Source organism: Megascapheus bottae, chromosome 1, assembly GCF_031878675.1.
Source record: "Megascapheus bottae isolate mThoBot1 chromosome 1, mThoBot2.hap1, whole genome shotgun sequence".
NCBI classification, from domain to species: Eukaryota; Metazoa; Chordata; class Mammalia; order Rodentia; family Geomyidae; genus Megascapheus; species Megascapheus bottae.
Window position 1 is genome coordinate 27,941,149 of NC_143509.1, and position 14,399 is coordinate 27,955,547.

Genomic DNA, 14,399 nt, shown 5'->3' on the forward strand with positions numbered 1-14,399 from the left:
CTCTCAGTATGGGTGTCGGCCCTGGCATGGCCCCAGAATCACCTTGGGAACCTTTGTTAAAGTTACAGACGCTCCAGGCCCTCACCCTACAAATTGTGGTCCTATAAGATATTTATTGGCCCTGGGCAGCAGAACATACAGAGACCAGCACAGATGCTGCTGGTCTTCAGTTGGGATTGAGAAGTACTGTTCTGCGTAGGACAGGTGAGGTGTGCTGTACTAATGTGCAAGGAGCCATCTTCAGTTACATGTTGGGGACTGTATCCTGTTTGTGCTTATTGCCATGGTGATCTCCTAGATGGGGGCTCTTACTCCTCTCCCCTTTTATTTATTTGCGTGTGCGTGCGTGTGTGTGTGTGTGTGTGTGTGTGTGTGTGTGTGTGTGTGTGTGTTGGTTGATTCTGGGGCTTGAATTCAGAGTCTGGGAGCTGTCACTGAGCTTTTTTGCTTATGGCTAACACTATTGCTTGAGCCACAGCTCCACTTCTGGCCTTTTGGTGGTTAAGTGGGCATGAGTCTCACAGACTATCCTGCCTGGGCTGGCTTCAAACCAGGATTCTTGGATTCCATTGTAAGATCACAGGTGTGAGCCACCAATGCTTACCTTACTGCCCTTTGGTAGTCTATGACTCAAACTCCAGCGGAAATGGATCTCAAGAGAGAGAGACTGGCTTGAGTGAAGAGATGTTCTCCCCTGCATGGCATTTCACTGTTGATGCTCCCAAACTCATTCTGTTTGTGGAATTATTCCATGCTGTAGACAGACTCAGAATTGAAAGCAGAGTTTTGTCTCTGGTAAAGGGAGAGGAGACTGGGAATATGGTAAGCCAAGCATTTCAGAACCATTGGAAATCATCTTTCCACATTGAAAGATAACAGATTCTCTGCTGGCCTGCAGACAGCCTGGTGGGAGGCCAGAAGACAGTCTGAAGCAGGGCTCTCAACTACAGCATGTTGACAGCTGGAGAGGGCCGTTCTCTGCATTGTGGTATGCTTAGAGTGTCATGCTAGAACTTACTAAATACCCTAGCCCCAGGGACCCTAACCACCAAAAATGCCTCTCACATAGCCAACTATTGGGGGTGGAGGAAGCAAAATTGAGCCCTAGGTGAGACTTGCTGGTATAAAATAGTGGTGGCCCAGCTTTATCCTATAGAGAACTGGGGTGTGTTTTACCTACTGTGGATTCCCGTGTGATAAATGGAAATAGGAGTCATTACCCCACCATTGTGGTTACTGTAAGCAATAGGGGGATGAATATATTCACCTCAGCCTTCAGTAATACATGCTCATTAAATGGTAGTGGTTTAAGCTGGGTACTGGAGGTTCATGTCTGCAATTCCAGCTACTCAGGAGGCTGAGATCTAAGGATCATGGTTCAAAAGAAAGTCCATGAGACTTATTCAGTAAAAGAACAGAAACTAGGGACTGGGAGTTTGCCTAGTTGGTAGATTACTTGCCTAGTGTGCCCAAAGACCCGGGTTTGATTCCTTCGATTCCATACATATAGAAAAAGCCAGAAGTGGTGCTGTGGCTCAAGGGCTAGAGCTCTAGCCTTAAGAAAGCCCAAGGACAGAGCTCAGGCCCAAAGTTCAAGCCCCAGGACTAGCAAAAAGGAAAGTAAAGAAAAATAGAAACTACTTAAGAAAAGCCTAAAATAGAACTGTGGCTTAAGTGGTATAACACTACTCCACAGCAAAAGACACTCAGGGACAGCTCCAGCCGTGAATTTGAGCCATATGACTGGCACAAGGCAGTGGGGCTGGGATTCCCTGCCACCTAAGAGCCTGATCGTGGAGGGTTACATGCTGAGGTCTGCCTGGACCGCTTAGTGGGACATTTTTCAAAAGGGCTGGGGGTGTAGCTCACTGAGTCCTCCTGTGTCTTTTCACATAGCCTTTCCTAGCCTCCTTTCTCACCTCAACACAGGGGTCAGTTATCCTGTGCACCAGGCTCTAGTCAGAATCCCAGCAGCTCCATTCTACATCCAAGTAGTATATACCCTTCCAGTCCCCAGTTGTGACAGCAGAAGTATTAGCAGATATGGCCTAGTGTCCACAGGGGACAGGATTTCCCCAGGCAGAGAAATGGCTGGTGTAGTCTGACCCAAGATTTCAAGGGGTGGGCTGGGAATATGGCTTAGTGGTAGAGTGCTTGCTTAGCATGTATGAAACCCTCGGTTTGATTTCTTGGTGCCACATAAACAGAAAAAGCTGGAAATGGCTCTGTGGCTCAAGTGATGGAGTGGCTAACCTTGAGCACAGAGAAGCTCATGGACAGAGCCCAGGCCCTGAGTTCAGAGCCATAAGAGATCCTGTGTTTAGACAGATCCTATGTATAAGGCTGCCTCTCGGGGAACTAGAGACTGTAGTTGCCACATGTGGGTCCCCTGGGGAGCTGTGGTGGAGGCCTTAGGGCTGCTAGAGCTCTGAGGACTTTGGTGAGTATAGGCAGAGAGAACTGAGTAAGCTTCTGCAGGGTGAGCTTAGCATGGCACTTGAAAGAGGGCTGGGATGCAGAGGGCACAGATTGAATTCAGCCTAGAACATTTAGATCCAGCAGAAGCTGGTGGGAGGTAAGGCAGGTTGCAATCACCAGTGTGAGGGGAGAACCCAGCCAGCCAGACTTAAGTGCCTGGTGTTTGGCTGGGCAGCGCCTCGGCAGCTCTCCATGGTACTTAAGCTGCCATAGGGTGATGGATTTGATGGATTTACATGGCTGTCTTGGCAGATCTGGCAGTGCTGGTGGTCATAGCAGGACTCTTTGCTTCTGCTGGGAGGGCCTATCGTTGCCCCTCTGTACTGTCGGTGACAGGTAAGGCCCCACCCCACTCCACCAGTCTCAGGCTGCATGCTCAGCACTGGCTGAGTCCCCACTGTGCTTCTGTTCCTTCCCCCCTTCAGTGGTTGGCTGCATCATCTGTGATGGTTACTGGAGGTCTCGGGCAGCTGTAGATTGTTGTATAACACCTAGCCAGAGTGGAGAGCCACAGACAGGCTTGAGTGGTACTCTTGCCTGAGGGACAAACAGATGGTTTTAACCTGACCCAGTTAGGTTTCTGTTGGGTTTGTTCTTCACTGGGAGCCAACATGGTGAAATTTCTGGTAGCCAGATTCCTGGTTTCTCTTATAAAACAGGAACTGCTCTTGGCTAGTCTCTTGCACAGTCATAATTTGCTAGGGCCAATGAGTAGCTGCTGCCCTGAGAGAGACTGCCTCCTCATGGACACCTGTCCCCACCATATACTAATTTTCTATTGCCACCTTCGCTTGAGTTATGGAGTTTCTAACCCTGGTACATAGCCTTTCTGGCCTGCCTTTCTCAACAATTCTATGCCAGATAACAGATCCACATAGAAAATAGAACATACACAAGAGCCTAATGTGTCCTAGGTTCCATGTCCTTGCTTCAGGGTACAACCTGACAGCTGTTTTGAAAGGCAGTACAGTAGCCTATGAGAGCCCCCAAGACCTTGTCAGGGTCTGGAAGTTAAAATTATTGTTTTGTTGTTGTTGTTGTTTTGTTTTATTTTGGTCATTCGTAGGGCTTGAATTCTGGGCCTGGGTGCTGTCCCTGAGCTCTTCAGCTCAAGACTAATGCTCTACCACCTTGAGCCACAGCACCACTTCTTGTTTCCTGGTGGTTAATTGGAGATAATAGTCATGGACTTTCATGCCCCGGCTGGCTTTGAACTTCAGTCCTCAAATCTTAGTATCCTGAGTAGCTAGGATTACAGGAATAAGCAACCCATACCTGGCTGCTTATTATTATTATTATTATTATTATTATTATTATTATTATTTCTGGTCTGTTGTGGGGCTTGAACTGAGAACCTGGGCACTATCATTTTGAGACATAGTGCCACCTCCTGTTTTCTGGTAGTTAATTGAAGATAAGAGTCTCATGGACTTCTCCTGCCTAGGCTGGCTTTGGACCCTGATTCTCAGATCTTAGCTTCCTGAGTAGCTAAGATACAGGTGTGAACCACACACATTTCATTTTGGGGGGGTGGTCATGGGGCTTGAACTCTGGGCCTGGGTGCTGTCCCTGAGCTCTTCAGCTCAAGGCTTAGTGCCCTGCCCTTTGAATCACAGCCCTACTTCCCATTTTCTAGTGGTTAATTGGAGATACGAGTCTGATTCTTTAGTGCCTGGGCTGACTCTGAACCATGATCCTCAGATCTCATCCTCCTGAGTAACTAGGATTATAGGCGAGAGCCACTGTGCCCGGCTCCTTTTTTTTTTTTTTTTTTTTTGCCAGTCCTGGGCTTGGGCTCAGGGCCTGAGCACTGTCCCTGGATTTTCTCAAGGCTAGGGCTCTACCACTTGAGCCACAGCACCACTTCTGGCTTTTTGCTACATAAGTGGTACCGAGGAATCCAACCCAGGTCTTCATGCATGCTAGGCAAGCACTCTACCACTAGGCCAAACTCCTGGCCTCCCATTACTTTTATAATAAGACAGCATCCTTATTTGCTTTTCTTTACTGTCTTTACATTGGTGGGCTGCCCCCTGGTGGTCTTTCCAGAGGTTCTTTACAGTGCAATCCAGCCACTTGTAGATTTTTCCTTAAGTTAGAGTCCTCCAATTTAAGCTCACCTTATATTGAGTATCTTAGTAGCTCTGCCACATTTCCAAAAGCTCTTGGCCTTTCGTTCATTCACAAGCATGGAAAGGGATCCTGAGTCCCCATACCTGAAGGATATTGGGGCAGGTGGTAACAGAGCCTCAGGGCCTGCTTGAAACCTCTAAGGAGATAGGATGGGTTTCTCTGTCTCTCCAACCTTGGGAGTTTTGATCCGGTCCTGGCCAAGAGGCAACAGTTGGCTTATGCTGCATTTGGAAGCCTGATTGTGGTTAGGGTCTTGCTCTGAACCTACTTGCCCCAGAAGGAGAGACACACTCCTGTTCTGTGAAATAGAAGGAGGAATAAATCTGAGGTTATTAGAAGAGAGAGCACGTGAGGTAATTGACTTATTAATATGTCTGTTACTATTAGCTATGTTTTTTTTTAATGGTACCAGGAATGGAACTATAAGCCTATGCATACTAGGCAAGTGCTCTGCCGATTGAACCATACTCCTACTGCTTTTGTTTATTTTGTAATTAAGACTTTGTCTTCCTACCAGTCGTGGGGCTTAAACTCAGGGCTTGAGTACTATCTTTGGACTTTTTTTCTTGAGGCTAGAGCTCTACCACTTGAGCCAAAGCGCCGCTTCTAATTTTTTTTCTATATATGTGGTACTGAGGAATTGAACCCGGTCCTTTGTGCATGCTGGGCAAGCACTCTTCCACTAGGCCAAACTCCTGGTCCCTACCTTTGACTTTTTGACCTTGAACTTATGATCTTCCTGCTTCAGGCTTCCCAGAAGCTGGGATTGCAGACAGGGACTAATGTGCCTATCTGGAGCTGTCATTCCTGGGTTAAATCACTGGAGCTAACAAGGACCACCCTGCACAATGTGTAGCACGTTTAGCATCATCTAGAATCACTACCTACTTGATGCCAGTACCTCTACACCCTCAGTTATGACAAGGAGACAAGGTCTCCAGACATAGCTAGATGTTCCCTTGGGAACACAGTCACCCCTGGTTGAGAACGGTTAGGTAGGAGGAGTTAAAGAACACCTAAGAGATGTTTTTTGACCTGCTAAGCTTTTAGGATGTTGCTTACATTGAAACCCACATGCAGAGTGAAGAAGAGGGAGAGGAGGTCTGTCATTGAAGCTGGGAGATGCCACCTGCCCCATTGTGGGGTAGGTATCTACCCTGGCAGAAATCTAATTTGAGATTTTGCCTCCTCCCCCCCCCCCTGCTGGTCCTGGAACTTGAACTCTGGGCTTCGGTACTGTCCTTTGAGCTTTCTCAAGGCTAGCGCTCTTATCACTTGAGGCACAGTACTTCCAGCTTTTTCTGTGTATATGGTACCAAGGAATGGAACTCAGGGCTTTGTGCATGCTAGGCAAGCACTTTACCACTAGGTCACACTCCTGGCCCCTTTGCCAAATTTTTTTTTTTTTTTTTTTTTTTTTTTTGCCAGTCCTGGGCTTGAGTTCAGGGCCTGAGCACTGTCCTTGGACTTTCTCAAGGCTAGAGCTCTACCACTTGAGCCTCCGCACCATTTCTGGCTTTTTTCTGTGTATGTGGTACCAAGGAATCGAACTCGGGTCTTCATGCATGCTAGGCAAGCACTCTACCACTAGGCCAAACTCCCAGCCCCCTTTGCCAAATTTTTAATGCGAAGTTTCTGCCTTTTGACACAGTTGACATTGGGGTAGGGTCATTCTTTGGAGCCAGGGGACTGTTTTGTGCATCCAAGATGTTGTTATAAATATGCTATCCAAGAACCATTGGAATCACAATAAATAGGAAAATAAAGAATTGTCTCAGCAAGACAAAATTTACTTTTGCAAAAGGGTGCTCCATCAGCCAAAAATCTAGCAAGCACCAGGCACCAGTGGCTCACACCTGTAATGTAATCCTAGCTACTCAGGAAGCTGAGATCTCAGGATCGTGGTTCAAAGCCAACCTGGGCAGAAAAGTCTGTGAGATTCTTATCTCCATTTAACCACCAGAAAACAGAAGTGGAAATGGCCCTGTGGTTCAAAATGGTAGAGTGTTAATCTTGAACAAAAGAGCTCAAGAACAGCACGCAGACCCCCCCCCCCAAAAAAAAAAAAAACACCTGGCAAGCAAGCACACCGGGCAGACTGGCTGCTCCCTCATTTATCCCTAATGAAGCAGGCCCGCCCCTTTCCTCCTTTGCTCGATGTTGGCTAGTTTGAATAGGGTAAATGTATTTATATAAGGTGACTCTGAAGTAAGATTAACACAAGTAATCTCAAAATACATTCTTACCCTGAGCTATTTCTGGAACAATTTGAGGTGTGTTTTTATTCTTTCTGATAAAGAAACCAGTTTAAGACTGACCTTACTTTTCAAAAACTTTATCCCAAAGCAGTTCCTCTTCCTTAACAAGAGCCAAGCTACCAGACCAGAGCTAGAACTTTTAAGCAGCACACTTTGATTGAAAAGACAGTTTTCTCACAGTGTTGACCAGCATCCTTGTTCTCTACTTGCTGTGTCTACTAGATGCCATCACCAGGGTCCTTTCCCCCATTGCAATTTCAAGTGTGCCTAAACATTGGCAGCACTGAAAAGGAAGATTGGTACAGTGACTCTGGGTGAGGAGTGAATAGAACTGCCCAGTAATAGATATTTGACCCCTAGAGCAGAAGACTTATCCTCCTGGCTTTCTTTTCAAGGCCTTTTAGCAGCTAAGTAGGCCTTGGGGGGGGGGGGTGGCCTGCCCTTGTGAAGGAGGGACAGTATCCCTTCACTGCAGTGAGGGCCTGACCAAATGACAGATGTTCTGAGTTCCAGAGGGCTAGGCGAGGCTCCGGGAGCCCACTTCCAGGAGTCTGTACTTGCTTTTGCCAGTTAAGGCGCATATGTTCTCCCAGAAACTAATCCATGTGGGCAGAGCCTTTCCTGCCACTGTGGTACAGTATACCATTGGAATCTCTCCAGGCATAGTGCAGACCCCGGCTTTGCCTTTCACAGAATTCATTCTGACTTATGGTGGCAGCTGTGGCTATAGGAGCTAAGTGTAAGGAAAACTGCTTCCCAGCAGGTGATGGGTGAGACTGGTCACCTCTTGCAGCATGGACAGTTGTGGCTGCCGGAACCTGAGGGGCCAGAGCTTAGGTCTGTCACCAGCACTATTTTAGGGGCCAGCTGTACTTGTAGGTCTTGTTAGAGTAGCAAGAGTTATTTTAGCAGTAGCCTGTGCCATCAAAGGAACCAGGTATCCACACAGCCTCACTGTGGCTATCTCTGTCTTCCCATAATGAACATACTTGCATTGCTGTGGCCTCCAAGGTACCCAAGTTCCATCTGCCTTGCTTCATCTCCAAACCTCCAGACTAGCCTAAGCCACAATTTCCACCCACCCACCCACCTGAGTGCCCTCCCAAAGGCTCACTCCAGTCACTTCAGTCTCCCTGCTGTGCATAGTACAGAATAGGCCGAGTAGCCCTTACCTGATAGCCTGAAATCCAGAGTACACAGTAGAGGCGGTTGTTTGCTATAATTGTAAAACAGCAAGAGGCTGCTTTCAGCCTCTGCTATATCTGAAATATGGTGGACTAACGTGCTTAGATTTGGGGACATGAGTATGGGCTCAATGGTAGACGTGTGCTTGGTGGGTGCTAGGAGTTGGGTTCATAACCAACACATTACAAACAACAGAGATTTGGATCCTTCTCCCAAAATAATCTCATGTGTATGTAAGATGTAACATGACATTCCCCCATTCCAAAATCCCTACCACCTCTATTTCCAAGCGCTCAGTCTAACATAAGAACAGGGAAAAATGTACTGGGACCATTTAAGTCCAGAAATCTGCGCAGCTCACTCCATTACTTGGACCATTAGAGGCTCTGCCTTCCTTCACCATCCAGGCCCCTCACTATGACTTCCAGCATGGCTTCCGCCCAGACTGGCTTCAAATTGTCAGCCTTCTGAGTTGCTTAGATTATGGGTGGGTGGATGGATGGATGGATGGATGGATGGATGGATGGATGGATGGATAGATAGATGGTCAGTCTTGGAGTCTTCTGAGTATAATTGCTGCACAAGCTCCCACTGTGTGCCAGCCTTCCTAAGGTGCAAATCCACCTCTTAATCTTCCCTAGGGTGAAGTCCCTCCTGATAGCTGTACAAATGTGGATATGACTCAGCAAGGCCAGCTAATAATTCCCCAGGATCGCAACCAAGGCAGCCCACATGCCTCCTTCCAAATTGGTTTTGGAGGGGGTTCATACTCTTTGCTGGGACTTTTCCAGTGGTGCTGTGGTGGTGTTTTCCCAGTCCTCAGCTATGTCCCACTGAGCCACCTAGTGGCGGACTGGGAAAGCACCACCAACTGCATTGCTGGATTTCTCCCCACAACTCTGGATAGGTACTGATTTGGTCATGTCCACTACCTAAATTACAGGGCTTCTGTGGACAGGAAGGTGTCCACAGTCTTCCAGTTCATGTGGGGTAGGAGAGGTATTAGAGAGTTCCTACAACCAGTAAGGACAGAAATAAAAGCAGAATGTGTTTCCATACTCCTGGAGTCTCAGGATATGGGACTCCCAGCTTAGAAGTGAGCCAGCTGCCTGGGTGTCCAAGGCCTCTCAGGCTTTCCTGATTCATCCTGGCCAGTGATACGATGACATCCCTTGAGGCCATGCCCAGCAGAGGCCACTGAGCAGACTTGAGTGGCCTCGTGTCTATAGTTAGAAGTCAGCACTCTGGCAGGAGGACTAGAACACTGGTGCTTGGCTTGGGGTTCACTAGGTAAATGTAATGGTAGAGTGAACAGCCTTCTAAAATGAATGGTGTGATGTGTGAAAACCACCTCCAAAACCTGTGCTCCTGAGACCTTCTTGAGACCCCCATACACAAGGCCAGTGAGCTTTGAGTGTGCAGCCCACAGAGAGCAGTGTGGCAGCCACATGTCTGAGGCCGGGCCATTCTTCGTGAGAGAATAGTGCTGACATGCCTTCACTCTACAGCCAACAACGGTTGATAAATTTGAGAAAATCAGCCAACTTGATGGGTTGATAAAGTGAGTGTCATCAGGGAGAAGCAGTCGCCTCAGATGGATAAACTTGTTTGCATTGGCCAGAAGCTGTCCATATTTCCTTCACAGATAAGAAGATTAAGCCACATCAGCCTAGGATTAAAGCTAATTTTACACAAATACTATGCCGACATTTTGATTAATTCTAAGTGGCTTTCCAACAGAGCAGCTTCCTGGGAGATATAGGAGTCACCTACTAGTTAAGTTGGTGACAACCTAGAGGGCAAAAGTGGCCCATGTTCTCTACTGTGGGGTATTCACTGGAGGCCTTCCACAATGGGCTGTGGACAGCCACAGGCAGAGGTGGGGTGTGGAGAGGGGGCTTATTGCAGAACAGGTGCTGTGCCTGAGCCCCTGCAAATCAGAGCAGAGAGGAAGTGGGTTATGGAGAAGGCAGAGAAGAGGGGGGATGTTGTCAGCATCCATTCTGAATGCCAAGCCAGAACACACGTGGCTCATCTCACTGGCTATGGAGTGTACACCTTGCAGCATGTCACATTCTTCCATGATGGCCATGGAGGATTTCCCTGTGTGGGGATCTGTCGCAGGCATAATTGCATACCCGGTCTCCAGAGGCTGCCTGTTCTGGGCAGGCAGAAGCAGCCTCTCTCCAACCCCACAGCTCACTACCAGCCTCCACTTTACTCTTCCACAGGTGTTTCTGTGTAGCATTAACTGACAGCTGCTTCATGCCTGGTGTCATGAGAAGTGTGTAATGCTCAGCTGAGGCCTGCTAGCAGGACAGGTGGGAGAAAGCAGCCCAGTATGGGGTGGGGGCTTCAGAGCTACCCTTCCTCTCTAGCTTTGAGGCTCAGCCCCAACTAGGGCAGATCACTCACCTTCCTTGAAGATGTTCCCTTCCTGTCAGAGAAGGCCCTTCTGTGTGCCACTTCTCAGGGGTGACAGGACTCAGGGAGGGGATGCAAGTAAAATCTGGCACTGGAAGCACTTTGGGAGTGCTGACCACTCAGAAATAGATGCAAGACATAGACCCAGGGAAACAAGTTGGAGGACAGCATGATGGAGGCCCATGGAGTCGGAAGGCAGGACCCTAATATGGCCATGTCTTGGAAAGTTGGGGACAGGCTTCCACACCAGAGCCCCTTGAGACGCAGGCCTTGCTATCCTTTCCATAGAGGATGGGGTCAGGAGTTGAATCCATTGGCATGTGACAGGGCATTGGTGAGGCCAGAAAGGACGTGCAAGATAGACAGAAGTTCCTGCCTCTTCCTTGTTCCGGACAGTAGAGAACCTGGGCTCTGGTCGATATAGGGAGGAGAGAAGGCCCAGCCCACATTACAGACCAGTGCCAGCCTCCTGATGTCCTGCTGCCTGGTGTGCCAGGAGCTAGAGCTCCCCAAACAGTAACATGATCTCTGTTTAGTCACTCTTTTTTCTTTTTTCTTTGCCAGGACCATGGCTTGAATGCTAGGGCTTCGCATTCACATATATGGCTTACTGGCTTGACTGGCTTGGTTGGCTTGGTGGCTATATGAGCCACACCTCCAGCTGGGCTTTTTGCTGTGTATGTTTCTATAAAGTTTTAACAAGGATTTCTTTTAATACAACAGAGTTAAAAGTAGGAATAAATAAAAAAGAAACATATCTTGCTCCCCATATAAGGAATGGAAGCTAAAGACTTCACTGGTTATTTTTTGAGGTGGAACCTGGTAGGCTCTTCTGCCAAGCCTGGCTTCAAACCATCATCCTCTGAATCTCAGCCTCCTGAGTAGCCAGGATTGCATGTATAGGCCACCAGTTCCTGATCTGTCAATCTTCTAACATTAGATATGCTACTGTGAACTGCTCTCCAGACTGGCTTCTCACAAGATGATTCAATTGGAGAGTGTTGTCCAAGACCAGAAGAAACAAATAACAAGAAAAGATTTGGTGGACGGGTTAGTGGGACTGCTATTTTGTAGTTCCCTACATGATGTCTACCTGGTGGCCTGGGCCTTTTGTAGTCTGGTGCTCTGGCAGTGATTGACCGCTTCCCCTTATGAGAAGGCAAAGTTGGGCAAGGTATAGAACAGCTTCCAGAGCCCAGTGCCATTTCCTCACAGGTAGTGTGTGACAGGCCTCTTGTCAGGACAGAGCTGCAGCTTTGCATCTTAGTACTGTGTTGGAGTAGTCACAAATACCAAACCCACTGTCAGCCAGGGACCCTCGTGTGACATTCATTTGCTCACAACTGCTGGTCCAGCTACATGTGGAACTGTTTGGCCCTGAGGGTACAGAGGGAGGAAGCAAGCCAGGCCAGGCTTGCTACTCTGCTGTAGCATTCTTCCCAGGGGTGGGTGCTATCTGCCAGCAGATGGAACATCCTGGGCCCAGCACCAAGCATAGAAACCCATCCCTTGTAGTTGCCCTCAGCTTCCTGCACTCCATTTCTCCTGTGGTGCCTTGCACAATTGGGGATTGGTATATTTTTATTTGGCTTCATAGATTATGCTGGAACACAGAGCTCCTTGGAGGCTGTATGGTCTCCCAGTCTCCTGGAACATGCCCAGGTGGGGCACAGCAGGGCAAGAAAACTGAGCAGCATCTGGGGTAGGGACCAGGATCAGGCCTGGCTGGGGAATTATAGAGGATGAAATTGGATGTCACCTGCCTAGCTGCTTTACAGGGCTTCCCCTAGTCTGCCTTCCCCTACCTTGTGTCCATCTTGTCCCTGTCCCTTTTCCACCCCTCCACTCTAGGCAGGACCTTTGCGTCATGACAGCCAGGTCTCACGGCTGCCCCTGTGTGGCACACCTACACATCACGTGCGTACTAGGTCAGCCAGTGCTTCCTCATTCCAAGGAATGCCTTTTCCTGGCTGGCCTGACACTGTCCATACCTCGAATTCCGTTTCCCTGTACTCTCTACTCAACCTTTCTCCCACATCATGCCACAGGCAGCTCAGATCCAAGAAAAGTTGTGAAGTTCATCTCAGAGGGAAGGCAGGCCGTAAATCTGTATCAGAGGTTGGGTCAATGTTTGCTTTGAGGAACAGTAAGGCATTTTGCTTCACTTCGTGGCTAGCCTGAGGTTTCTTCCACAGGGCATTCATGGAGCATAGACCACGTGGTTAATTATGTCTGCAACTTCTAGACCACATTCATCGGGCTTTAGTCTGCTAGTGATCAGGGGCAGGCCTCTCATGCAAATTGGCTTTGGCAGCAGCCGGCATCTCTGGATTTGGCCTTGGTCTGGGTAGCCTTTTCTAGACCAGCTTGGTTCTGCTTCCATCTGGATTAGCCCTGGTTTAGGGCCCCCTCTGTGACTCATTGCTGGCTGTAGCAGCCCAGCACAGAGAGCATTCCTCTTCCCTGTAGCTCCATTTCAGGGCCTAGCTATGTTTATGTGCTACTATCCCCTGGGCCTGCAGCAGTATTGTCCTTGTCAGAGCCAGGGGTGTGATGGCTCCATAAAGAAGATGAAGAGTGAGGAGATATCAAGGTGGCTGGAACCCTGGCTCTATCCTTGGCATTAGAATTGAGGAGTCAAATGCAGGAATGGGACTGGGGCCTATGGGATACAGAAGCAGTGGCAGAAGGTGTCTAGGACACTGGATAAGCTGCTGCTCGGTGCCCAGAGTCCTGGCGTTTGCCTGGGGTCCTTTCCTGTGTAGCAGAAACATGTTCTTTCTGTCTTACATTCGTGTTTGTCTAGGAAGGCAGTAGTTAGGGGAGCATAGAAGCCACTTGGAGACACCTCCTCCTTGGGTGCCACCTGGGTCTTGTGCATGTGGTTGATTGAGTGGGGGCTGTGCATGCTGAACCATACCCACTCAGTCAGGTGTGGTGAGACCCTTCCCAACCATGGTGGCAGAAAGGTCTCCACCACTTGCCTGTCAAGATCATTATCTCCTACTCCTCCAGCAGTGGATTTGGGAAGCAGAGTACCATCCCTTTGATTGCTTTTGTGCTGCACCTTTCTTCAAACCTGCTGCTGGAACCAGCCATCCATCTTCTCAGGGATGACAGCCTCCCCTCACCTGGTCTTCCTGCAGCCACCCTCATTCTTCCTTCCCTGGCTTCTCTTTCCATCTGATTGGTGATTTCCATCCTTCCTTTCCAATCCCCCAGATCTTGAGTGTGGCCCTGCCCCATCCCCGCCCAGCCTGTGCTGGCATCCTTGCACTGTGGCTGCAGGCTTGGACCCAGGGCACAGCATGTGGCACATGACCATCAGACTTCAGTGCTTTGGTATCTTGCATGGTGGAGAGGACTCAGGCCTGCAACTGGAGGCAAAGCATTGTGGCATGTCCCCTACCCGTGCCAGTGCCTCTAGGAAAAGGACTGCAGATCTGGGTAGAAAATGAATGGTTGCAGGGAAGCGCAGGCTACTCTGGCCTTGCCTGTCAGGTGGCAGAGCATTCAGAGTAATTCCCTTTCCACCAGCGCTAGGTGTTCAGGAGGTGCCAGGCTTTTAGCAACTCTACCAGCTTGTCTTTCTTGTATGCTCCTCCCAGTGACCTCTCTGGAGAACATGAGCCATGTGCCCAAAGGCTGCAAATTAAAGCAATTAAATAAAACTAAATTAGCGCACCACCTTTGGAGTTCAGGAGCTGGCACTTAGAGATCTGGTGTCTAGCCAGCACTGAGCAGCTGCCCATACCTGCTCTTCTCTATGCACCTGTCCCTAGAGAATCCTGAAAGCATTTTTTGATGTTGACTTGACAGAGAAAAGGACATGCTGCACACCATCAAGGGTTGAGTGTCCACCAGCCTGGCACACTCACACATCAGGCATCCTCAGGAAGAAGTCGTTCTGAATCATTTCAT

General features: G+C 48.8%; 1 protein-coding gene across 1 annotated transcript in view; it reads left to right on the forward strand.

Annotated features, from left to right (window-relative positions):
• Positions 1–14,399, forward strand: part of Ranbp3 (RAN binding protein 3) — a 44,491-nt gene that overhangs the window by 2,792 nt on the left and 27,300 nt on the right. The window lies entirely within an intron of this gene.